This window comes from Salvelinus fontinalis, chromosome 31 (assembly GCF_029448725.1).
Source record: "Salvelinus fontinalis isolate EN_2023a chromosome 31, ASM2944872v1, whole genome shotgun sequence".
NCBI lineage: Eukaryota > Metazoa > Chordata > Actinopteri > Salmoniformes > Salmonidae > Salvelinus > Salvelinus fontinalis.
The window spans coordinates 13,708,865-13,734,305 of record NC_074695.1 but is presented as its reverse complement, the minus strand read 5'-3'; the positions used below and the strand labels follow the sequence as shown (position 1 = coordinate 13,734,305).

Here is a 25,441-nt window from a genome sequence, read left to right as displayed (position 1 = left end):
CGTTCTCCATGCAGACACGTTCTCCATGCAGACACGTTCTCCATGCAGACACGTTCCCCATGCAGACACGTTCTCCATGCAGACACGTTCCCCATGCAGACACGTTCTCCATGCAGACACTATCTCTATTTAGACACGTTCCCCATTTAGACACGTTCCCCATTTAGACACGTTCCCCATTTAGACACGTTCCCCATTTAGACACGTTCCCCATTTAGACACGTTCCCCATTTAGACACGTTCCCCATTTAGACACGTTCCCCATTTAGACACGTTCTCCATTTAGACACGTTCTCCATGCAGACACGATCTCCATTTAGACACGTTCTCCATGCAGACACGATCTCCATGCAGACACGATCTCCATGCAGACACGATCTCCATGCAGACACGATCTCCATGCAGACACGATCTCCATGCAGACACGATCTCCATGCAGACACGATCTCCATGCAGACACGTTCTCCATGCAGACACGTTCTCCATGCAGACACGTTCTCCATTTAGACACCTTCTCCATTTAGACACCTTCTCCATTTAGACACCTTCTCCATTTAGACACCTTCTCCATTTAGACACCTTCTCCATGCAGACACGTTCTCCATGCAGACACGTTCTCCATTTAGTCACTCGTCACCTCACTAGCCCAGTGAATCAATGGGCCAGCGGGACACCGGAGTCCTCTAGTACAGCTGAAACCCTTCATTAATTAAACAGCTCTCCCCAGTCCTCCCCCTTAAGGAAGAACTTAGTGTAGTGGTCCTACAGTGTGCGACTGTAACCAGTGTTATAAGGATGGGGCATAAGAGGGTGAGGAGGGCCCTAGCTGGTGGACCTGAAGCAGGTGTGCTATGATACTGTAGGTGGGTCTCAGTCAGACCCCTCTTTACTTATTCATGAAGGGATAAGAGGTCTGTTACTTATTGGACAATAACCTCCAGGCCCACTGCCACAGAGGGTGGTTACTTCTTGGACAATAACCTCCAGGCCCACTGCCACAGAGGGTGGTTACTTCTTGGACAGAAACCTCCAGGCCCACTGCCACAGAGGGTGGTTACTTCTTGGACAATAACCTCCAGGCCCACTGCCACAGAGGGTGGTTACTTCTTGGACAATAACCTCCTGGCCCACTGCCACAGGGAGTGGTTACTTCTTGGACAATAACCTCCAGGCCCACTGCCACAGAGGGTGGTTACTTCTTGGACAGAAACCTCCAGGCCCACTGCCACAGAGGGTGGTTACTTCTTGGACAATAACCTCCAGGCCCACTGCCACAGGGAGTGGTTACTTCTTGGACAATAACCTCCAGGCCCACTGCCACAGGGGGTGGTTACTTCTTGGACAGAAACTTCCAGGCCCACTGCCACAGAGGGTGGTTACTTCTTGGACAATAACCTCCAGGCCCACTGCCACAGGGAGTGGTTACTTCTTGGACAATAACCTCCAGGCCCACTGCCACAGGGGGTGGTTACTTCTTGGACAATAACCTCCAGGCCCACTGCCACAGAGGGTGGTTACTTCTTGGACAATAACCTCCAGGCCCACTGCCACAGAGGGTGGTTACTTCTTGGACAATAACCTCCAGGCCCACTGCCACAGGGGGGGGTTACTTCTTGAACAGTAACCTCCAGGCCCACTGCCACAGAGGGTGGTTAATTCTTGCACAATATTACCTCCAGGCCCACTGCCACAGGGGTGGTTACTTCTTGGACAATAACCTCCAGGCCCACTGCCACAGGGGGAGGTTACTTCTTGGACAATAACCTCCAGGCCCACTGCCAAAGAGGGTGGTTACTTCTTGGACAGAAACCTCCAGGCCCACTGCCACAGAGGGTGGTTACCTCTTGGACAATAACCTCCAGGCCCACTGCCACAGAAGGTGGTTACTTCTTGGACAATAACCTCCAGGCCCACTGCCACAGAGGGTGGTTACTTCTTGGACAATAACCTCCAGGCCCACTGCCACAGAAGGTGGTTACTTCTTGCACAATAACCTCCAGGCCCACTGCCACAGAGGGGGGTTACTTCTTGGACAATAACCTCCAGGCCCACTGCCACAGAGGGTGGTTACTTCTTGGACAATAACCTCCAGGCCCACTGCCACAGGGGGGGGGGGGGGGGTACTTCTTGAACAGTAACCTCCAGGCCCACTGCCACAGAGGGTGGTTACTTCTTGCACAATAACCTCCAGGCCCACTGCCACAGGGGTGGTTACTTCTTGGACAATAACCTCCAGGCCCACTGCCACAGGGGGAGGTTACTTCTTGGACAATAACCTCCAGGCCCACTGCCACAGAGGGTGGTTACTTCTTGGACAGAAACCTCCAGGCCCACTGCCACAGAGGGTGGTTACCTCTTGGACAATAACCTCCAGGCCCACTGCCACAGAGGGTGGTTACTTCTTGGACAATAACCTCCAGGCCCACTGCCACAGAGGGTGGTTACTTCTTGGACAATAACCTCCAGGCCCACTGCCACAGAGGGTGGTTACTTCTTGGACAGAAACCTCCAGGCCCACTGCCACAGAGGGTGGTTACTTCTTGGACAATAACCTCCAGGCCCACTGCCACAGAGGGTGGTTACTTCTTGGACAGAAACCTCCAGGCCCACTGCCACAGGGGGGGGGGGGGGGGTTACTTCTTGAACAGTAACCTCCAGGCCCACTGCCACAGAGGGTGGTTACTTCTTGCACAATAACCTCCAGGCCCACTGCCACAGGGGGAGGTTACTTCTTGGACAATAACCTCCAGGCCCACTGCCACAGAGGGTGGTTACTTATTGGCAGAAACCTCCAGGCTCACTGCCACAGAGGGTGGTTACCTCTTGGATAATGACCTCCAGGCCCACTGCCACAGAGGGTGGTTACTTCTTGGACAATAACCTCCAGGCCCACTGCCACAGAGGGTGGTTACTTCTTGCACAATAACCTCCAGGCCCACTGCCACAGGGGGAGGTTACTTCTTGGACAATAACCTCCAGGCCCACTGCCACAGGGGGGGGGGGGTTACTTCTTGGACAATAACCTCTAGGCCCACTGCCACAGGGGGAGATTACTTCTTGGACAATAACCTCCAGGCCCACTGCCACAGAGGGTGGTTACTTATTGGACAGAAACCTCCAGGCCCACTGCCACAGAGGGTGGTTACCTCTTGGATAATGACCTCCAGGCCCACTGCCACAGAGGGTGGTTACTTCTTGGACAATAACCTCCAGGCCCACTGCCATAGAGGGTGGTTACTTCTTGGACAATAACCTCCAGGCCCACTGCCACAGGGGGTGGAAATAAATCACCAAGAGGTTGAAGTAGTCCATGAAAAATACATACAACATACAATTCCATGTGCATCACATTTTATTGAGTAAAACCTACAGGTAACTGACAAAATAAAGGAGAGATCAACATAAAGTTCCTTAATAGGGTGTTGGGCCACCAGGAGTCAGAACAGCTTCAATGCACCTTGGCATGTCTGGAACTGGAGAAAGCTCTGTCCCAGGGGCCGCTCCAGAATCTCCCAGAAGTAATCAATTGGGTTGAGATCTGGTGACTGAGACGACCATGACACATGGTTTACATCATTTTCATGCTCATCAAACCATTCAGTGAAGGGAGCATTGTCATCCTATGGAGGCATATCCATGGTAGCCAAAATTATGGCCTGCCCAGTATTTTTTATACATGACCCTGAGCATGATGGTGACGTTAATTGCCTAATTCACTTAGGAACCACACCTGTGTGAAAGCACCTGATTTCAAAATACTGTATCCCTCATTTATTCAAGTGTTCCCATTATTTTGGCAGTTACCTGTATGTCCAGAATAGATGATTACACAGGCTGCTTTATATAGTTAACAATTCATAATTTATTTATTTTCCTCATTGTTTCTGTGATCAAAAAATACAATTAACATTTAAATGAAATTCTTTAAGAGTCCTGTGTAGTATTTTGATACTTTGTGGAAGGCCGTTAATAAGCATTAAAAACGTTGTGGATGGAACTTCCCGAGTGGCGCAGCGGTCTAAGACACTGCGTCGCAGTACAAACTGTGTTTCAACAAGAAGCTGGTTTGAGACCCGTGCCGGCAGCGACCTGGAGACCCATGAGGCGACGCACAATTGGCCCAGCGTCATCCGAGTTAGGGGAGGGTTTGTAGTGACTCCTGTGGCGGGCTAGGCGCATGCACGCTGACACGGTCACCAGGTGAGCTCCAGAGATGGCCGCCTCGCTTCGCGTTCCGTGCATCAAAGCGGGGACCGAGAGACTGAAAAACAGCTTCTATCTCAAGGCCATCAGAGTGTTAAACAGCCATCACTAACATTGAGTGGCTGCTGCCAACATACTGACTCAACTCCAGCCACTTTAATAATGGAAAAATTGATGTAATCAATTCATCACTAGCCACTTTATATAATGTTTACATACCCTACATTACTCATCTCATATGTATATACTGTACTCTATACCATCTACTGCATCTTGCCTATGCCGTTCGGCCATCACTCATTTACATATTTTTTTGTACATATTCATATTCATTCCTTTACACTTGTGTGTATAAGGTAGTTGTTGTGAAATTGTTAGGTTATATTACTTGTTAGATATTACTGCATGGTCAGAACTAGAAGCACAAGCATTTTCGCTACACTTGCATTAACATCTGCTAACCATGTGTATGTGACAGATAAATTTGATTTGATTTTTCAGGTGTATGGTGAGGTTTATGGTGTTTCCTCCGAGACAAAATGTTTTTTTGTGGATGGGTATCATTTGTATGTATAATAGCAATATTTAAAATGACTAAATCGGGTAATTTTAAATGTTTTGTAAACATTTATTGAAATTTGCAGCGGGCCGGATTCTGGTAAAATGCCGGCAATGACGGCTGAATTCTGGTAGACGGAAACGGGCCGATGTACTTGGGTCGATTCTGGGCAGTCATTCATTTTTGATTCCGGGCCAAGTCCGACACCCGATTCCGGGCCGATTCAATCAGTTCCGGCCCGCTTCAGGGCCAAGAGGGTCGCTTCTGAGCTAATTCCTCATTGCTAGCTGGGTCCCCAGCTTGTGCTCTCCAAATGGACGTTAGCTGTGAGGGCAGAGATGCCAATGCATTGGCTTTTGTTCGATATACATGTTGGGGGATGCTATTCACGAGGACATAATGTTCTGTCTCACGATTCCCGAGCATGAAAAAGCATAGGCGATGTTCAGTGTGCTGTGTGACTATATTGACGATAAACAGATTCCAAGAGATCGAATGCTGGGCTTTTGCAAAGATGGGGCTCCGTCTTTGGCAGAACTGCGAGCAGGCATCTGCACTGTAGTTATGAAAGTGTCTCCCTCTGCAATATGAAGTATTGTATGATACACAGAGAGCAACTGGCGGAAAAAAAGAGCTGAGCACAGAACTCGCGAGATATAACTTCCATTGTAAACTACATCAAACCACATCCACTGCGCGCACATCTGTTCGCAAAACTATGTGGAGTTATTGGATCAGAGTATGACAATGTTCTATTTCAAAGTGAGGCTTGGTGGTTGTCGAGGGAGAGTGTTGGAAAGATTTTTCGGAATTCTAACTCGGGATCTCTGGCCTCTTTCTAGAACGCCGACTTTCATACCTAAAGATCATTGAAGTCATGATTTGACATCGCATTTTTCCGAAGTTCCCAGTTGTCTTGAAAGGACCATAAAACTCAGGGTAGGCTTTAACAGCTCATATCTGTTTGAAGCTGGATTCATTGCTCTTGTCTGGATTAAAACCTAATATCGATCCAGGTTGAATGTGACAGCAGAGATGAGGTGCTCACTCTCAACCACGCCCCCTGACTTTGAGACATACCTCAAGCCACACCCATCTCATTAGTGGTGGTGAGATAAGATACATTATGTCAGACTAATTTGCAGTTGACTGTCATAGTCCCACATTAGAAGTATGTGATGGTGAGTTGTGAAAACAATCAGAAATACTGTTAAAGTTTTTCAACTGACTGCCATAGCCCATAATAAAGAAGTAAACATTGGTTGTTAATTCCATAATTTTTTTCACATGGTTGGGGTCATGAGAATTTTCAAATATCAATATGGGGTCGTGGGCCAAAGAAGACCTAGTGGCCCATGGTACACAGCTGCACTGTGAGGCCTGGGAAGAATAGAGAACACAGCCATGCTACTGGTCTGCTGTCCTCACCTGCTCTTTGACCGGTTGATGTCCCACTGTAGATATTTTTAGTGCAGCAGGAACAATAGTCATGGGAACTTCCTCTTAGTAACAGGAGTAGCAGCGTAGGACAGGACTGGGAAAACGAGAATTCCTTTTTACTAACATAAAAAGGAGCCTAATTTCCAATATTTTCTTTACATCCTATCTCTTGTAGATCATAAGTGGAGTGACCGAACAAGATTCTTCAGATGAATAGCCACTATAGTACTTCTACTGCTACCATCAATCTAAATCTAAGTACTTCTAGAAATGTGGAGTGTCTGCCAAATGCCCAAATTGTAATAACAATGTAGCCCTTAATTATTACTACTACTACTGCTACAGTACAGTTTGTAATGATTAAACACAATGGGAGGAGAGGGGCTCTGGGACAGGGCACGCAGAGCCAACAACCTCCAGAGTTCATGGGCCATGTCTGGAATGTATGGATCTGCCCTGGTGCAGTGCAAAGAACCTATAAATAACTACTGCTAGACTATTAGGCTGTCAACAGCACTGGTGGTCTGACCGGGGTTTTACAATCCCACGACACGACAGCCAAGTCCACTGACGCTCCACTGCTCTAGGCATAGAGACCTCAGGACACTCTCCTCTATGTTGATCAATCATTGAAAACTGCAGGGCATGTTTGAACCTTCAACTCTTAATGACTTGTGACAGGGTTCTAAAGGCTAAGACCCCATAAAAATGAGAGATCAGCAGCGAATGCCTCCAAAAAGACAGGGGTGCGATTATTTTCGGGCGCCGTCTGAATGAAATGGGCCTCAGGCTCGGAGACCTGACATTGTTCTGTTGCTCCTGGCATCTCCCCTTTTGATACACGGCCAAATGGTACTGTACCGTCTGCTTGATTTACGACAGGCTCCGATGAGCACACACAGCCATCATAGTTCATAGTTTCATGACTACGAGGCAAAGGTAGTATCCAACTACAGTACAGTTACTCTAACACACAGATTTTCTGTTTTACAGAAAGCATAAATGTCACAGCATAGGGTGTAGTTGTCAGACTTCGAGGGTCTTTTCTATTGTAGTATATAATACAACATTTTGGTATAGACAAAGATCAATGTAAACGAGCTGATATCAATGGCGGACGTACACACACTTGGCCCTCTGCCATTTCCGTCCACTTCTATAGGTCTATAGCAAACAGCTCTCACATAAAAACACAGAGAGTCTTTCTCTATGTCCCCAGTGTTGAAAGGCGGGGTCTGTGTAGCCCGTTGGTGGGAATAGTGTCCCTTTCAGTCCTTTCTGACCAAGTGGCTTCTCTGACCGGGTGGAGAATAAAGCCAGTTCCTTGTGAAGAGCTTCACACAGTCGGTCTTATAACGGGACCCTTCATGTGGGCCTAGACCTTTCTGATGGTGGTTTGTCAGGGGGAATCAAGGTGCAGCAGAACTAACACAGACTTATTCCAGTTGGCTCTAGAGTCTGAGATCAAGCCAAACACTACACTGGTCTGCCTTATGCACGGTAAAGAGAGAGGGAGAGAGAGAGGGAGCAGGGGAGAGAGAGGGAGCAGGGGAGAGAGAGAGAGCAGGGGAGAGAGAGGGAGCAGGGGAGAGAGAGAGAGCAGGGGAGAGAGAGAGAGAGCAGGGGAGAGAGAGAGAGAGCAGGGGAGAGAGAGAGAGAGCAGGGGAGAGAGAGAGAGCTGGGGAGAGAGAGAGCAGGGGAGAGAGATAGAGAGCAGGGGAGAGAGAGAGAGAGAGAGCAGGGGAGAGAGAGAGAGAGAGAGCAGGGGAGAGAGAGAGCAGGGGAGAGAGAGAGAGAGAGCAGGGGAGAGAGAGAGCAGGGGAGAGAGAGATCAGGGGAGAGAGAGAGCAGGGGAGAGAGAGAGCAGGGGAGAGAGAGAGAGCAGGGGAGAGAGAGAGAGCAGGGGAGAGAGAGAGAGCAGGGGAGAGAGAACGAGAGAGCAGGGGAGAGAGAACGAGAGAGCAGGAGAGAGAGAGAGCAGGGGGAGAGAGAGAGAGAGCAGGGGAGAGAGAATGAGAGAGCAGGGGAGAGAGAGCAGGGGAGAGAGAGAGCAGGGCGAGAGAGATCAGGGGAGAGAGAGAGAGATCAGGGGAGAGAGAGAGCAGGGGAGAGAGAACGAGAGAGCAGGGGAGAGAGAAAGAGAGAGCAGCGGAGAGAGAGCAGGGGAGAGAGAGCAGGGGGAGAGAGAGAACGAGAGAGCAGGGGAGAGAGAACGAGAGAGCAGGGGAGAGAGAACGAGAGAGCAGGGGAGAGAGAACGAGAGAGCAGGGGAGAGAGAACGAGAGAGCAGGGGAGAGAGAACGAGAGAACGGGGGAGAGAGAGAGCAAGGGAGAGAGAGAGAGCAGGGGAGAGAGAGCAGGGGAGAGAGAGCAGGGGAGAGAGAGCAGGGGAGAGAGAGCAGGGGAGAGAGAGCAGGGGAGAGAGCAGGGGAGAGTGAGAAAGAGAGAGAGCAGGGGAGAGAGAGAGCAGGGGAGAGAGAGCAGGGGAGAGTGAGAAAGAGAGAGAGCAGGGGAGAGTGAGAAAGAGAGAGCAGGGAAGAGTGAGAAAGAGAGAGAGCAGGAGAGAGATTATTCCGCAAGAATGATGGATGGAGGCAGCTGAAGGATTATGTATTCATACATAAATGATATATCAGAATAAATATACTTATAAATAGTCATGTGTAAAACTGAAGTATACTGAAAGTGTTCAGACCCCTTGACTTTTTCCACATTTTGATACATTACAGCCTTATTCTAAAATGGATTAAATTACGTTTTTTTCTCATCAGTCTACACACAATACCCCATAACGATAAAGCGAAAATAGGTTTAAAATATTAATAAAAAATATATATTTACATAAGTATTCAGACCTTTGCAACGAGACTCGAAATTTAGCTCAGGTGCGTCCTGTGTCCATTGATTATCCTTGAGATGATTCTACAACTTGATTGAAGTCCACCTGTGGTAAATTCAAGTAATTGGACATGATTTGGAAAGGCACACACCTGTCTATATAAGTTCCCACAGTTGACAGTGCACGTCAGAGCCAAAACCAAGCCATGAGATCGAAGGAATTCTCAGAGAAGGTCCTGCTGAGAGGCTGGTGGTCAGATCCTGTTGAGAGGCTGGTGGTCAGAACCTGCTGAGAGGCTGGTGGTCAGATCCTGTTGAGAGGCTAGTTCAGGTCCTGTTGAGAGGCTGGTGGTCAGGTCCTGCTGAGAGGCTGGTGGTCAGATCCTGCTGAGAGGCTGGTGGTCAGATCCTGCTGAGAGGCTGGTGGTCAGATCCTGCTGAGAGGCTGGTGGTCAGGTCCTGTTGAGAGGCTGGTGGTCAGATCCTGTTGAGAGGCTGGAGGTCAGGTCCTGTTGAGAGGCTGGTGGTCAGGTCCTGTTGAGAGGCTGGTTCAGGTCCTGTTGAGAGGCTGGTTCAGGTCCTGCTGAGAGGCTGGTTCAGGTCCTGTTGAGAGGCTGGTGGTCAGGTCCTGTTGAGAGGCTGGTGGTCAGATCCTGCTGAGAAGCTGGTGGTCAGGTCCTGCTGAGAGGCTAGTTCAGGTCCTGTTGAGAGGCTGGTGGGCAGATCCTGCTGAGAGGCTGGTGGTCAGATCCTGCTGAGAGGCTGGTGGTCAGATCCTGCTGAGAGGCTAGTTCAGGTCCTGTTGAGAGGCTGGTGGGCAGATCCTGCTGAGAGGCTGGTGGTCAGATCCTGCTGAGAGGCTGGTGGGCAGATCCTGCTGAGAGGCTGGTGGTCAGATCCTGCTGAGAGGCTGGTGGTCAGGTCCTGCTGAGAGGCTAGTTCAGGTCCTACTGAGAGGCTGGTGGACAGGTCCTGTTGAGAGGCTAGTTCAGGTCCTGCTGAGAGGCTGGTGGTCAGGTCCTGTTGAGAGGCTAGTTCAGGTCCTGCTGAGAGGCTGGTGGACAGGTCCTGTTGAGAGGCTAGTTCAGGTCCTGCTGAGAGGCTGGTGGTCATATCCTGTTGAGGCTGGTGGTCAGATCCTGCTGAGAGGCTGGTGGTCAGGTCCTGTTGAGAGGCTGGTGGTCAGATCCTGCTGAGAGGCTGGTTCAGGTCCTGCTGGGAGGCTGGTGGTCAGATCCTGCTGAGAGTCTGGTGGTCAGATCCTGCTGAGAGGCTGGTGGTCAGATCCTGCTGAGAGGCTGGTGGTCAGATCCTGCTGAGAGGCTGGTTCAGGTCCTGTTGAGAGGCTGGTTCAGGTCCTGTTGAGAGGCTGGTTCAGGTCCTGTTGAGAGGCTGGTTCAGGTCCTGCTGAGAGGCTGATGGTCAGGTCCTGTTGAGAGGATGATGGTCAGGTCCTGCTGAGAGGCTGGTGGTCAGGTCCTGTTGAGATTCTGGTGGTCAGGTCCTGCTGAGAGGCTAGTGGTCAGATCCTGTTGAGAGGCTTGTGGTCAGGTCCTGCTGAGAGGCTGGTGGTCAGGTCCTGTTGAGAGGCTGGTTCAGGTCCTGTTGAGAGGCTGGTGGTCAGGTCCTGTTGAGAGGCTGGTGGTCAGGTCCTGCTGAGAGGCTAGTTCAGGTCCTGCTGAGAGGCTGCGGGACAGGTCCTGTTGAGAGGCTAGTTAAGGTCCTGTTGAGAGGCTGGTGGTCAGATCCTGCTGAGAGGCTGGTGGTCAGGTCCTGTTGAGAGGCTGGTTCAGGTCCTGTTGAGAGGCTGGTGGTCAGATCCCGCTGAGAGGCTAGTTCAGGTCCTGCTGAGAGGCTGGTGGACAGGTCCTGTTGAGAGGCTGGTTCAGTTCCTGTTGAGAGGCTGGTGGTCAGGTCCTGCTGAGAGGCTAGTTCAGGTCCTGCTGAGAGGCTAGTTCAGGTCCTGCTGAGAGGCTGGTGGACAGGTCCTGTTGAGAGGCTAGTTCAGGTCCTGTTGAGAGGCTGGTGGTCAGATCCTGTTGAGAGGCTAGTTCAGGTCCTGCTGAGAGGCTGGTGGACAGGTCCTGTTGAGAGGCTGGTGGTCAGATCCTGTTGAGAGGCTGGTGGTCAGATCCTGCTGAGAGGCTGGTGGTCAGGTCCTGTTGAGAGGCTGGTGGTCAGATCCTGCTGAGAGGCTGGTTCAGGTCCTGCTGAGAGGCTGGTGGACAGGTCCTGCTGAGAGGCTGGTGGACAGGTCCTGCTGACTCTGCTGTGGCCACAGCACCAGGACAGGAGTCAACTACTCCAACCAAATCACAGACAACACTACTGACTGTGGGGTTCTTCGGGGAATGATCTGAGCAAAATTTGAACATTGAGGAGCGTGTGAATGCAGAAAATAACAAAGTAAAAACACATTCTGTCTTCCTGGATTTCTATCTGTCTTTTACACTCTTTCCTCTTTTCTCTGCTGTGAACTTTAAAGACCAAACCAACATGATCAGGTTGACCAATCCATTTGCAAGTGAAATATAGTTGGCATTTAGCAGTTCGGCCACAAGTGTTCTGCAGAGTAGAAGTAGCTACAATGGAAGTGAGATTAACGAAGAATGTATGTTGTGTGTTGCCATCACAGGAGGCTGAAGAGGGGGAGAAACAGGCTTATTCATGCATTTGTGCCCTGGCTGCATCCCTTACCACCTACTGCATGTGTTATTACATCTCTGTAAGTGGAGGCTGCTGTGGTGATAATAATGGCTGGAATGGAGTCAATGGAATGGTATCAAACACAGGGACACCACATGTTTGATACCATTCCATTGACTCCATTCCAGCCATTATTGTGAGCCGTCCTCTCCTCAGCAGCCTCCACTGATCTCCGTCACACAAAACAGCCTCTCTTTCATATCGCTGAATAGACTGAGAAATCCCTTTGTCATTTGTGGTTGTCTTGACAACGTCCCGTGGTTGGATGAAAAGAAAGTCTAGCGTCAACTCATAGGCAATTAAATTAGTACCAACTGTACATCCACTGATGCTTCCCTGACAAAATAATTCATGGTTAGGTTGATGGGATTATAATTTAAGAATAGAGGTCATGGTAAGAAACGCTACATGTGCTGCATTGAATTATTCCCCTCACTTGACGAGACATTAGTACGTTTAAACAAAAAGTACACCAATAAGAATGATTTTCGATACACCATGCAAGCAAAAGCTATTTGTTTCCGTAATCTGGGAATCTACAAAGATGGACTGAAAATAACAAGACACATTTTTCATAGAGGAGTGAGGAAACTTAATAAACAAGCGCTCAGCAATTCATAAGTAAACATAGGCAACAGCAGAGGGGCCCCATGAGCCTATAAGAACAGAGATACATTGCACTCCTCCCTCTCCTCTTCCTCAGTGACTGGTATCACAGGCGCCTAGCAGAATGCCAACTATTTGTTTAACGCTTGGCAGTGAGGACTTCTCCCAAGCTCTGGCCTAGAGCAGTGTGGATGAATGTATATTCTAACAAAACACTCCACTACTGGGGAATGTAAAATGGGGAAGCTTTAGTTTACTGGCAATAGAGGCCTCAATGACTAGGGTGGCAGGTAGCCAAGCGGTTAAGAGTGTTGGGCCAGTAACCGAAAAGTCTCTGGTTTGAATCCCTGAGCTGACTAGATGAAAAATCTGTCGAGGTCCCTTTGAGAAAGGCCTTAATTGCTCCTGTAAGTCGCTCTGGGTAAGATCATCTGCTAAATTACTAAAATGTAAAATGGAAGCACTTACATTGAGTGCACACGACATTAGAGACACCTTCCTAATATTCAGTTGCACCCCCTTTTTCCCTCAGAACAGCCTCAATTCGTTGGGGCATGGACTCTATGCTGGCCCATCTTGACTCCAATGCTTTCCAGAGTTGTGTCAAGTTGCCTGGAAGTCCTTTGGGTAGTTTACCATTCCTGATACACATGGGAAACTGTTGAGCGTGAAAAACCTGCAGCGTCACAGTTCTCGACAGTCAAACCAGTGCACCTGGCATCTACTACCAAACCCCGTTCAAAGGCACTTAAATATTTTGTCTTGCCCATTTACCGTCTGAATGGCACACATTCACAATCCATGTCTCAATAGTCTCAAGGCTTAAAAATGATTCTTTAACCTGTCTACTCCCCTTCATCAACACTGATTGAAGTGGATAAAGGATCATATCTTTCACCTGGATTCACCTGGTCAGTCTGTGTCATGTAAAGACTAGATGTTCCTAATGATTTGTACACAGAGTGTGTACTTTGGCCTTAAGTACTCTGAGTAGACATAGGCCAGTCAGCCAAAAAGCCTATTCAGTTCAGCCTATATTTTATTTTCAAGAAGAAACAAGCACATCTCTGCTTAGTATCATGGTACTCCCTGTCTATAGTCAGGTTATTTTCTACTCCCTGTCTATAGCCATGTTATTTTCTACTCCCTGTCTATAGCCATGTTATTTTCTACTCCCTGTATGTAGCCATGTTATTTTCTACTCCCTGTATATAGCCATGTTATTTTCTACAACCTATATATAGCCATGTTATTTTCTACTCCCTATATATAGCCATGTTATTTTCTACTCCCTGTCTATAGCCATGTTATTTTCTACTCCCTGTCTATAGCCATGTTATTTTCTACTCCCTGTCTATAGCCATGTTGTTTTCTACTCCCTGTATTTAGCCATGTTATTTTCTACTCCCTGTATATAGCCATGTTGTTTTCTACTCCCTATATATGGATATAGCCATGTTATTTTCTACTCCCTGTCTATAGCCATGTTATTTCTACTCCCTGTATATGTATACAGCCATGTTGTTTCAGGCTTGTATTCTGAAAAATGAGGAAGTAAGAGCAGTCTGAATGAGTGGACCCTAAAGTGTCACAGAGCTTTTAAATTGACAACGTTATTGTCCGGTTGAAATATTATCGATTATTTAGGCTAAAAACAAACTGAGGATTGAATATAAACATCGTTTGACATGTTTCTATGAACTTTACGGATACAATTTGGATGTTTTTGTCTCCCTGTTTTGACTGCGTTTGAGCCTGTGGATTACTGAAGAAAATGCGCGAACAAAACTGAGGTTTGAGATTGATACAGGATTAAGATTGATACAGGATTAAGATTGAATCCTTCTACACCGGCTCTGACGCATCGCCGGATGTGGCAGGGCTTGAAAACTTTTACGGACTACAAAGGGAAACCCAGACGCGAGCTGCCCAGTGACGAGAGCCTACCAGACGAGCTAAATGGCTTTTATGTTTGCTACGAGGCAAGCAACACTGAAGCATGCACGAGAGCACTAGCTGTTCTTGATGACTGTGTGATAACGCTCTCGGTAGCCGATGTGAGCAAGAACTTTAAACAGGTCAACATTAACAAAGCTTTTCATCCAAAATTCCGAATGCTGCCCCCTACCCTAGAGAAGTTAACTTGATGCGGATGTTGCCTGTAATCCATGGCTTCTGGCTGGGAGATGTACGTACGGTCACCCTGTGGATGAAGTTGTCGATGCACTTATTGATGAAGCCGATTAACGAGGTGGTTTACTCCTCAATGCCATTGGATGAGTCGTAGCATCCGCGACATCTGACCACTTCCGTATTAAGCGAGTCACTGGTACTTCCTGCTTTAGTTTTTTCTTGTAAGCAGGAATCAGGAGGATATAATTATTGTCAGATTTGCCAAATGGAGGGTGGGGGAGAGCTTTGTATGCATCTCTGTGTGTGGAGTAAAGGTGGTCTAGAGTTTTTTTTTACTCTGGTTGCACATGTGACATGCTGGTAAAAAATTTGGTAAAACGGATTTAAGTTGGCCTGCATTAAAGTCCCTGGCCACCAGGAGCGCTGCTTCTGGATGAGCATTTTCTTCTTTGCTTTGGTCTTATAGAGTTGGTTGAGTGCGGTCTTAGTGCCAGCATCGGTCTGTGATGATAAATAGACGGCTATGAATAATATAGATGAGAACTCTCTTGGTAGATAGTGTGGTCTACAGCTTATCATAAGGTACTCTACCTCAGGCGAGCGATACCTCGAGACTTCTTTAATTATAGACATCACGCACCAGCTGTTGACAAAAAGACACACACCCCCAACCCTCGTCTTACCAGACGTAGCATCTCTGTTCTGCCAGGAGGCATGGAAAATCCCGCCAGCTCTATGTTATCCGTATCCGCCACGACTCGGTGAAACCTAAGATGTTACAGTTATTAATGTCCCGTTGGTAGGATAATCGTAGGTCATCAATTCTATTTTCCAATGATTGCGTGTTACCAAGTAGAACGGAAGGCAGTGGGAGTTTACTCGCTCGCCTACAGATTCTCAGAAGGCAGCCCGATCTGCGTCCTCCTTTCCTCCGTCTTTTCTTCATGCAAATGACGGGGATTTGGGTCTGTTCCTGTCACGTCTGCTCCTGCTCTCCCCTTTGTCAGTTCCACTGCTCTGTTCCCTGCTGATGCATTAATTGTTTTTCTCTTTTTTACCCTTGTGCCGATGCTGTTCCTGTTTTGTTCCATGTCCGTTCCTTATTAAATGTTTGACTCCCCGTACCTGCTTCGTCTCTCCAGCGTCATTCCATGTAACAGTTCCCGGGAGAGCAGTATGTCCTTCTCGTCGGACTCGTTAAAGGAAAAATCTTCTTCCAGTTCGTGGTGAGTAATCGCCGTTCTGATGTCCAGACAAAATGGGGGCCGAGGGGGGTCTATAACAAATGGCAACGGTGAGAGACTTGTTCCTGGAAAGGTGGATTTTTAAAAGTAGAAGCTCGAATTGTTTGGGCACAGACCTGGATTGTATGACAGAACTCTGCAGGCTATCTCTGCAGTAGATTGCAACTCCGCCCCCTTTGGCAGTTCTTTCTTGTTGGTAAATGTTATTGGTAGGGATGGAAATGTCAGGATTTTTGGTGGCCTTCCTAAGCCAGGATTCAGACACGGCTAGGACATCCGGGTTGGCGGAGTGTGCTAAAGCAGTGAATAAAACTGTGGGAGGAGGCTTCTAATGTTAACATGCATGAAACCAATGCTTTTACGGTTACAGAAGTCAGCAAATGAAAGTGCCTGGGGAATGGGAGTGATGCTGGGGGCTGCAGGGCCTGGGTTAACCTCTACATCACCAGAGGAACAAAGGAGGAGTAGGATAAGAGTACGGCTAAAGGCTAAAAGAACTGGTCGTCTAGTGCGTTCGGAACAGAGAGTAAAAGGAGCAGGTTTCTGGCCGCGGAAGAATAGATTCAAGCCATAATGTGCAGACAAGAGTATGGTAGGATGTGAGTACAGTGGAGGTAAGCCTAAGCATTGAGTGATGATGAGAGAGGTTTTGTCTCTAGAGGCACCATTTAAGCCAGGTGTGGTCACCGCATGTGTGGGGTTGGAACACAAGGGTTAGCGAAGGCATACTGAGCAGGGCTGGAGGCTCTACAGTGAAATAAGACAGAAATTACGAACAAACAGCAATAGACAAGGCATATTGACATTAGGGAGAGGCATGTGTAGCCGGTGATCATAGGGTCCAGTGAGTAGCTAGACAAGCTGGAGGCACGGTAATTCAGACAGCTAGCAGGCCGGGGGTAGCAGCAGGCTAGTTGACGGGCCTCAGGGGGACGTCGCAACGGGAGAGCCTGTTGAAACTCCCTCGGACGGTTACGTCGGTAGACCAGTCGTGATGGATTGGCGGGGCTCCGTGTCGGCAGCAAAGGGTCCAGGCCAATTGGCAAAAGAGGTATTGAAGCCCAGGAATTATCTGATGAATTTCTTCGGCTAGCCGGGAGAAGGGCCTAGCTTAGGGCTAGCTCCAGGCTAACTGGGGCTTGCTTCGGGACAGCAACCCCCGTGGACGGTTACATTGGTAGACCAGTCGTGAAGGATAGACGGGGCTCCGTGTCGGCAGCAAAGGGTCCAGGCCAATTATCAAGAGAGGTAATTGAAGCCCAGAAATTGCTTGATGGATCTCTTTGGGCCTAGTTCAAGGCTAGCTCCAGGCTAACTGGTGCTTGCTTCGGGACAGAGACATTAGACAGGAGTAGCCACTCGGATAGCAGCTAGCTGTGATGATCCGGAGTAAAGGTTCAGAGTGGTTGGAATCCGGAGATGTGGTAGAGAAAAGCAGTCCGATATGCTCTGGGTAGATATCGCGCTATGCAGACTGGCAGGAGTTTCCCAGGCTGAGGCTGGCAGATGTTCGAGTTAACGGTGATGACCGCTAGCAGTGGCTAACTGACTACTAGTTGGTAGCTAATTAGCTGCCTAGCTCCTGAAAGGGGTTCCGGTTCAAAAGTGTAAAAATAGCAGGTCCATACCACATTGGATGAGGCGGGTTGCAGGAGAGTATGTTCAGTCCGTAGATGGCCAATGAGATTAAAATATATATATATATATATGAAGAAAAACGATATATACAAGGGACGGAACAAGACAATCAAAACAGATATCCCACTGCTATGCCATCTTCAATCTAAGTTTGAGGAGTTCGGATCACAAAGAAGAGCATTCGTGAGATGCAGAAAAAATGAAAAGATGCTGGAGGAGTGCTTGACACCATCTGTCAAGCACGGTGGGGGCAATGTGAAGTCTGTGGGTGCTTTGGTGGTGGTAAAGTGGGAGATTTGTACAGGGTAAACGGGATCTTGAAGAAGGAAGGCTATCACTCCATTTTGCAACTCCATGCCATACCCTGTGGATGGTGCTTAATTGGAGACAATTTCCTCCTACAACAGGACAATGACCCAAAGCACAGCTCCAAACTATGCAATAACTATTTAGGGAAGAAGCAGTCAGCTGGTATTCTGCCTATAGTGGAGTGGCCAGCAGTCACCAAATCTCAACCCTATTGAACTGTTGTGGGAGCAGCTTGACCGTATGGTACGTAAGAAGTGCCCATCAAGCCAATCCAACTTGTGGGAGGTGCTTCAGGAAGCATGGGGTGAAATCTCTTCAGATTACCTCAACAAATTGACAACTAGAATGCCAAAGGTCTGCAAGGCTGTAATTGCTGCAAATTGAGGATTCTTTGACGAAAGAAAAGTTTGAAGAACACAATTATTATTTCAATAAAAAAATCATTATTTCTAACCTTGTCAACGTCTTGACTATATTTCCTATTCATTTTGCAACTAATTTCATGTATGTTTTCATGAAAAACAAGGACATTTCTAAGTGACCCCAAACCTTTGAACGGTAGTTCCCTCAAAACTTGAGACATTTGTGGCATTGTGTTATGTAGCCTTCTATTGTCCCCAGCACAAGGTGCAACTGTGTAATGATCTTACTGTTTAATCAGATTCTTGATATGCCACACTTTGGCAATGGAGAAATGCTCACTAACAGGGATGTAAACACATTTGTGCACAAAAATTGAAAGAAAGCTTTTTTCCCCCAGTTCATTTCAGTTTATGTGACAAAACAAGCAATTATCGTGTATCGAATCATTGTACCATCTAAACTGCTGTGAAATATATTTTCCAAAACCCAACATTTTCAGGTGTTTGAAGCTGGTGTAGAAAACCGAAACTTAAGAACGGGAAGCATAGAAAAAGCGCACATAGAACAGATCTACCGCTTCTTAGACTTGCTTTCTATGAGAATGACAGGTTTATAACACACATTTCTATGTGAAGTTGGTTGGGTCACCCAAAAGTTACAAAGCAGCTTTAAACCTTCTGTTTTAATACGAAACTGTACAGAAGCAAGACCAACTACAGTGATCTTGCTTTCAGCCCCATAGTAACTGATGCTTCTGGATCTACAGTCCAATCTCTTTAGTGGTCTGTAGCTAAACCAAAAGAGAAAAAAACTTGGCCAGATTACCTCATAGGCATGATTGTGTATGCAAAGACTGTTACTTTCCTCACACGTGTTTCATCGGTTACCAGAGGCATCATGCAGAAATAATCTCTAATGGTTAAAGGTCCTTTGAGAAGCGTTCCAAATTCACTTTTCACTTTGGACTAGAGACCTGCAAAATAGGACTACTCATGGAGGATTGCAATCAAATGTACCAAGTACATTGGTCAAACTATAAAAACATGTTTCTAAACTGATGATCAGCTAAACTGATGTAGCTTTGCAATGTGTTGTAATCCTTTTTTTTGGTAGAAAATACACTAAGCTACATACTCTCATTAGACACATGATGGAACTTTGACGCTTCACAACGTGGCAATAATTCAGTAACACTGTTGAGAAACATACCACACTGAGGAGTGACTGAAAGTGGAGGGGTTGTTTCAATATGGGAAAGATGCCATAGAAGGTCAGCTTCTATGAAAGAAATACATATTTTGACGTTGTTTTCATTGTTTATGCTCTCATAAAAATCATAGCATAAAAGGATCCCCTTCCAATTTGTTTTATTTTAGGCAGAGTCAGGCAGGTGAGAGCTGTCGTGGCCTTCTGTTCGTGTGCGAGGTGACAGACAGCTTAATTTAAAAGATAACGGCCACCCTCAAGACACCCATTCCTTTTCCCTGGCACATTGTAATTGGGAGAGAATCAGAGCAGGCCTCTATGAGTGGGAGGTCTTCAACTGTCAAATGGTTAATAGAGTGCACTCTCTCTCTCCTAAGTAGAAGCCACACACACACACACACACAGACAACACACACACAACCCCTTTCTCTTATCCCTGACAGAAAACCATTAATGATTAATGTGCAGAGCTTGCTGTGTTTAACGCAAAGGTGCTTGATTGTGACCCGAGGACAATTAGGTGATGAAATCTAGGATCGAACCTGCAGAAGAAGACAGTGAAAAGATCTTCACTGAAATCCATGACATTCACATCTTTCAATAAAAAAATCAACTGCTTTCTGTAGATGTATGATACAAAGTCTTATGATCTTGAAAAACATGGCATGGAGTCGGGAGGGGTCAGACCAAGCCGGGCGCTCACTCCCCTGAGGTGCTGAGACAGTCTGCTAACAGGACTGACACCTGGGGTCTGCATTAATCATTGATCAGACTAGTGTGAGGGAGTGGATGGGCTTTAATGGGATTTGCAGAGGGTTTAACTCCGCGTTGGTGTATTAATCATCAAGGCAGTGAGTCAAGTCTACCCACACAAAAAGGCCAAGCAAAACTCACATGGTCAGAGAAAAAAAATCCCTGCATACTGTAGATACTAACATCAAAGCATAGCCCTAAATACCGGTATGCTGCCAACGCCAGATCAGTGAAAGATAAACAGTGCACCACGGGGACTGAAATGCCATGGTTAGTTAGGTACACTCCTCTTCCACGCCACTCCTCCCTCTTCACCCCCCCCCCCTCCAAAACAACACCCAGTGTAAGCAAACATTAGCCCAGCAAGATATAGTACTACTCTTTCTTTACGCCTTCACTGCTATAGCGTACTGTATGATGTACTGTAAAAAATATTGTAGAGGAAGACCAAAATAAAATGTCAGCCTGCTTTATTCTTCTAGGGCAGCTAGTCATGGGAAAGCCCAGGCACCATACCAGTGTCTGGACTTTAGCAGAGAGTGAGCTGACGAAGAGTTTTGCCACGGCCATAACAATACAACAGAGGGAGGTCTGGGCTGGCGTCACTTCTAGGGCTGTGGCGGTCATTACATTTTGTCAGCCAGTTCTTGTCATGGAAATAGCTGCCGGTCTCACGGTAATTGACCGTTAATCACAGTTTTTCTTCTGAATGCTTAAACACTAACAGTGATTCTTGAAGCACTATCTCTGAAACCATTAACGCTTGTAGCCAATTCAATTACCAAGTGTGCCAATCTGAATGCATGTTCTCTGCTTACACTCAGTTTGCAATTTAAAAACACACTTATAGCAAAACTGTAAACATTGGTCTCTACATTGCTACACTATTTTGCCAATTGCCTTTCCACATCGACACATGTGAAAACACTTTTAGATAATGAGTTCACTTACAAATCTGAGCTTGAGCACTATAAATAGGCCACAGGTAAACATTTGGATTGGACAACAATGGAGGCCAATATTGGACAGAGAGTAAGAGGGGTGAGAACTAGAGGAGGACGAAGAGGAGGAAGAAGAGGATGAGGAGGTGAAGAAGTAAGAGGAGGAGGAGGAGAAGGAAGATGTGAAGTAAGACGGGGGAGAAGGAGAGGAGGGGAAGAGGAAGGGGAGTCAGGAACGCAATAACTGATGAAATAGAGTGACTGTGGTTGACCATGTTGTCAACCATGGGATGAGCATGAGGGAGGCTGGGCAACGGGTTCAACCAAATTTGAGGCGCTATACTGTTGCATGTATCATCTGGATATTTCAAAATGAGAACCGGTAAGTAACTGCAAGTGCTGTAGTCTTACTGGTACAGTCATATGTACTGTACTTTCATAATGAGAAGGATCTATCACTAAAACCATTCAAATGCTTTTACAGAACTGCAAGAAAACCAGTATCTGGTGGAAGAGGTTGACAGTTTACCCCAGTGCAGGAGACCCACATTGTAAATATGGTCATTGCAAATAACTGCATCAGACTCCGAGAACTGCAGGACCACATAATGGTAGATAACACCATATTCCAAAACATCAACAGAGTGAGTCTCTGCACTGTCTCGTCTACTGAAACGCAATATAATTACGATGAAGCAGCTGTAGAGAGTCCCTTTCAAAAGAAACTCAGACAGTGTAAAACAACTGAGACATGAATATATGCAGGTAAGCTATACTATCCTATCATTGGTAGTGGATCTGGAAGTGTATGGTGCTACATCATATTGACTGATCCCTGTCTTTTCGTACTGTGCTACATTGTTTTGTCTTGTCTCTTCCAGAGAGTCATGGAGCTAGAAGCAGATGCTACCGTCTCTTATGACCGTTAAGACCTTCTGGACATCAGAACTGGGATTATTCACCGCAAATTGAACAAGTTCTTCTTCAATGAGTCGCACGTGAGGGATATACTACAGACTAGAGGTCGACCGATTAATCGGAATGGACTATTAGGGCCGATTTCAAGTTTTCATAACAATCGAAAATCTGTATTTTTGGACACCGATTTTTTTATTCATTTATTTTTTTACACCTTTATTTAACTAAGCAAGTCAGTTAAGAACACATTATTCTTTTCAATGATGGCCTAGGAACAGTGGGTTAACTGCCTTGTTCAGGGGCAGAACGACAGATTTTTACCTTGTCAGCGGGATTCAATCTTGCAACCTTACGGTTAACTAGTCCAACGCTCTAACCACCTGCCTCACGAGGAGCCCGCCTGTTATGCGAATGCAGTAAGAAGCCAAGGTAAGTTGAAAGCTAGCATTAAACTTAACTTGTAAAAAACAATCAATCAATCAATCATAATCACTAGTTAACTACACATGGTTGATGATATTACTAGTTTATCTAGCGTGTCCCGCGTTGCTGTCACGGACGTCGTCACTGAAATAACAGGACCAAGGTGCAGCGTGGTGAGAGTACATTTTCTTTTAATGTTATAAATGTCGCCAACAAAACAAGAAACAACAAAAACTAATGTGAAGCTGACTAGGGCTATACAGGCCACTAACACAGACAACTACCCACAACTAAGGTGGAAAAACAGGCTGCCTAAGCATGATTCCCAATCAGAGACAACGATAGACAGCTGTCTCTGATTGAGAACCATACCCAGGCCAAAACATAGAAATAAAGAAACTAGAATGCCCACCCTAGTCACACCCTGGCCTAACCAAAATAGAGAATAAAAGCCTCTCTATGGCCAGGGCGTGACAGTTGCATATAATCGATGCGGTGCGCATTCGTGAAAAAGGACTGTCGTTGCTCCAAATTATTTGGCCACTTAAGTTGTGATACAAACCTTAGTCACAATCAAAACATATAGGCCTATGGGCTAAGCTACATGGAGGTGTGTGACTATGATTTGAAAAAGTCACCAATAAAAGGCATGTGCTGTTTCTTGCCTTACTGCACACAAGCTGGGCATCATTCACAAGTGATAATATATAATTCACAAGTGATATGCTAGTATTCTCACCCATCACACTATTCTTGATTTAATCTTCTCTTTACATATACTCTATATTATATATTAGTGAAATTAGTTTTGATTTAGAATGGACCATTACCATGCACCCGTCTCGGAACAGGGGCAGGGGGGGAAATGCATATAATCTATGTGTCACGATCGTGTGGGAGTGAGACGGACCAAAACGCAGCATGTGGAAAATAAGCCATCTTCTTTTATTTATGAAGAAGGTAAAACGAAACAAAACACTTACAAACTAACAAAACAACAAACGACCGTGAAGCTATAAACGTAGTGCACACACACACACACACACACACACACACACACACACACACACACACACACACACACACACACACACACACACACACACACACACACACACACACACACACACACACACACACACACACACACACACACACACACACACACACACTACAAACGTTCAACATAGACAATTCCCCCACAACAAACTAAAGCCTATGGCTACCATAAATATGGCTCCCAATCAGAGACAACAGAAACCAGCTGTCTCTAATTGGGAACCCATTCAGGCAACCATAGACTTTCCTAGACAACTACACACAACATAGACACAGCTAGACAACTATACTAAACATAAACCCAACTACTCTAAATAAACCCCCTAAACCTTACAATCACCCTGGACACTACAAAACCCACATAAATACCCATGTCACACCCTGACCTAACTAAAATAATAAAGAAAACAAAGAATACTAAGGCCAGGGCGTGACACTATGCACTTAAATAGCAAATGGAGGACTCTTTCCCCGTGGTTCATTGTCATGCAAGCCAGGTAGGTTATACTCTTGTTGTAAAGAGAAGCAATGTGCTTAATATTAGGAAAGTTGAGAAATATAATACAGTAGGCCTAGCCTATAGAAAGCTGATGGGATCCTTCTCGTTTAATTAGAGGCCCTCAAAACTCACACATTTTCTCACGCAATTGCATAGCCTATAGAAATGTTTAGCCTATAGCAACATGAGCTCATGGGCTCTCATGAAGTGTTTGATTTGATTTTCAGTTACATTTGCATTGATGTCAGAGTGATTAGAGTGACAATGCTGAGTACCAGGCAGTTAGCAAGTTTGGTAGGCTACTAATGACCATCAGCAACATCAGAGCTTGGAGAAGCCTAGTTACTGTGACTAAACGGTCATGACTCATGACTACCGGTGTGGCGGTAATACGGTCACCGTATCAGCCCTAGCCACCGCTGAATCTCTGAATAACGATCCAAATCACCAAACTGTATTGTGACCCAGTCCGAATGCTTCATTAATGAGGATGCTCAGACTGCTGACTGAGATTAATTTGTTTAGTTAGCAGACTCTTTCTGAGCCACAATCCCTCCTCGCCAGGACTCTCAGAGCTAATCCACACAGATCTTTACTGGCAATTCATAAGCATTTTTCCTGAATAGAATTGCCTTCTGGGATTGCTTTTCCCTTGATGTACTCAAATAATGTTTTGATGAGGGACCGTTCGGTTAACATAATGACAATTTACAGAAAAAGTGCATACAGAACTTTTCAAGAATACAATATCTTTGCAGGTTGGTAACGTAGTAAATGTTTCAACTTGGATGAAAATATAACTATATTAGCTATGATGTATATATATATATTTAAAAAACTGAATACATTCAATGAATGACAGAATAACTTAGATCTTCTGGACATCCAAATTCCCAGTTGTTACTGTAAATTCTTCAAAACGCTGCTTACTACTGTAATGCCATACAATAGCTATGAATGATAGGGCCAACATGTAATTCCTCTTGGTGAGGGGATAGCCTCTTGAGCCCAGGGATCTCTGCTGGGGCCTTTGAGGCAGAAGACAGGCTGAGTGCTCCGACTAGTTCTCACAGTTATTAAGCCAGCTAGCTACCCTTCATCCCTTTACCCCCCCTACCTTTCACCCCCCCATACCACCAACCCCCTAACTCCTACCCACCAATTCCTCAGTCCTATGAGAAGCAGGTTTGATTCTGCTCTGGGCTCTCTGTGGGTTCTCCTCTCTGAATTAAAATTAACATATTCCCTCTGTTCACAGGTTAGCAAGATTCAGGATCCAAAACAAATGATTCAATCCACTTTTCATGATAAAGTTGGAGAAATTCTACTAATTGCAATTATTCTAATGTTTCAAATCAAAACAACAATGCTGCATATTAGTCTAATGTGCATATTAGCCTATAGCCACTCCATTCATGCATAAGCTGTAAGGAAGTGTGTGTGTAGCTGGTGTATAGGAGTCAGGCGCAGGACAGCAGATATGAGTAAATAACCGTATTTTACTCAACATATAATAAATGCAATACAAAACAGAGCCCACAATAACAGACCTTCCTACATAGACACAATCACTCACAAACAAACATGGGGGAACAGAGGGTTA

The 25,441-nt window shown here is 46.3% G+C and overlaps 1 protein-coding gene across 2 annotated transcripts in view; it reads right to left on the bottom strand.

The window, feature by feature from the left end:
* Positions 1 to 25,441, bottom strand: part of LOC129829591 (plexin-B1-like) — a 93,975-nt gene that overhangs the window by 36,755 nt on the left and 31,779 nt on the right. The gene's annotated exons all lie outside the window — the stretch shown is intronic.